General features: G+C 35.5%; 1 long non-coding RNA gene across 1 annotated transcript; it reads left to right on the forward strand.

Moving 5' to 3' along the window:
* On the forward strand, positions 1-1,294 carry LOC106100483. The gene is made up of 2 exons (XR_001225438.1): positions 1-118; positions 1,242-1,294. It is a non-coding gene; the product is annotated as an uncharacterized LOC106100483 (long non-coding RNA).
* Positions 1,295-2,380: the final 1,086 nt, after the last annotated feature.

Below are 2,380 nucleotides of genomic sequence, written 5' to 3' on the forward strand. Positions count from 1 at the left end.
ATCGGATAGCTCTGTCGGGCCTCACTGTCATGACGCTTATGATTCATACGAACCCATGAGTCCAGAAGATGAAGAACTTCTTGATGTCATATCCTGGTGGCAGCAACAATGATACTAGGTGAGTTGTCAAAATAATTAAATTAGTATTTGTAAAAATCTAAAAACTTATTGGTTACTTACATTTTGTGTACCAAGACCTTGAAAATTGTTGACATAAGCTTCGAAACTGATAGTACCCTAAATTCTTATCACATTTGTTTACACTTAGGTCGCGTCGTTGTTGACATACCATATTTCATTTAAAAAATTATTACTTCCCAAGGTTGAAATTTCAAATTTACTTTATGTATTATAAAATAACATAAAGATCAGGTACAAAACCTTTTGTATAATAAAGTTTAGTCACGGTTACCTACCGGGTCAGGTCTACGCTTTTATGTTGCGCAAATTCTATAGCGTCTGAAGTCTTCAAAATTCTGAGCCGAAATGAAAACACATATACTATTATAAACGCGCATTGAACCGTCGCATAGACTTTATCTGCCCATTGTTAAATTGCATCCACACAAAAGCTCAACCTTGACAAAAGCGAATCTTAAAACATGTCACCATTAAAAAAAAAGATACAAAGAGCTGGATAGGATTTTTTATTCGCTAAATTTTTATGTTATAAAATCTAATGCTTAAAAGTTAGATAGAACCCGCATTTTGCTCTCTTATTCCAACAAGCGTATCGCAATTATTTCTAACAATCTTGTGGTGCGCCCCGCATGTTGTGGGCGAAATTGCATATAAAAAGTTGCGTATTCTAATAACAAGTGGTCATATGAGATTGCTTTGATTCGTCTCGAGTGGAAACAGGTTTTGCGCAATTTCGTCCTTTCATTGATGCTTTAAATCGCAACGACGCATCCGGTCAGTGGGAGTCGACACTACGTGCCATATGGCATTCGCTCGATTGGCAAAAACGAGTTGCCATGTCCAAAACACGAAATCACAACACGCAAAAAGTAGACCCCTCCTATCTATTAATTTCTTGTACCGGAAGATGAAATCTTAAGAGGAAATAGAGGGGCGGTGAGCGAAGCACACGTGTTACAATATTTGCTAACCTTTGAACAGACGCTTGTTGACTTACGTTGTTTTTATGAGATTCGTAGCAACTATTTTATATGTATAAAGAGTATTAATCTATACAATGTTTTCTTTTTGATTAAATATTTTTTTCTTTTCTTCTACAGATGCCGTGGCATACGGAGATCAAAGTGCGGCCAGTAAGCGGCTTCTTGATTGTGAAAAAAACGAGTATTCGCTTCAAGTAGAAACCGAGCGATGGAGCGCTCGGGACTCGGAGAGAACCTCTAATTAACCGCAATCAGTATATTCCTAATGAGAGGGGATAATGGTGGACTACAACGACCACATCGATGCATTCCGCCGAGCGACCGACCACGACCGAATACCCATGCTTGCGTTTCATACATCGATGGAATAGCAATACCAAGACTGAGATGATCATTTATTGTTCCGCTGAAGCATTTAACAGAACTCTAAGACTCAAACCATCGCTGTGCCTTAATGTAGCCTTACTTAAACTTACTTCCAATAGGAATTAATATAGTATTACAATTAGTTTGTAAGCGTTTTCTAGTCACTAGTTTAAGAATTTTAACTTTGTTTCGGTCATTAGCTAGCTATGTTTAGCTATTCTGTGAAAGGGACTCTTCTGCCTTGGTTTTTGTAAATAATCTGAATGAGTTGAGATAAAGACTTGTAAATAAATTTATTAGTACCCTAAGAAAGATTCCTAATAATTTAAGATGTTTATATGTTAGTGTTTTAAAACAGAAATATACACCACCAATTATCTTAATATGTCATTTCTGTGAATAAACGAAAGTTATATTTAAAAACATTTTATTTTTCATTGAAAAAATGTCCTTGTCTGAAAATGTAAAGCTCTATCAAAAGAGCTTTCATTGCACCTTCAAACTGAAAGGGGTGAAGAAAATGAAAGTTGTTTACCAAAAATCTCTTAAGGTTAGGAATTTTCACTAATAATAATGAGCTTTGAGGTAGTTGGGTTTTCAGTAATTATTTAACAGCTTATAATTGAAGAGATAGGAAAAAAGACTGGACCAAACAAGGAACTGATGGACATGTGGAAAAGATTCGAGGGGTCTATAACCAGAAGGAGGTCCAAATATTTTAATAAAACGCTACGAGCTAGGAAAAAATAGTAAAACTGATACCGTACGCCGTCTTATATCTGAAGTAGTAAAGCGGGATATTATTCTCTTTAAAACCACTAACAAAGAAGTAAAACTATCTTTAATTCGTGGAGTAAAAGGAGGTTGATATAAATATTTGAGCTATTGAA

This window comes from Papilio polytes, unplaced genomic scaffold, assembly GCF_000836215.1.
Source record: "Papilio polytes unplaced genomic scaffold, Ppol_1.0 DF824047.1, whole genome shotgun sequence".
Classification (NCBI taxonomy): Eukaryota; Metazoa; Arthropoda; class Insecta; order Lepidoptera; family Papilionidae; genus Papilio; species Papilio polytes.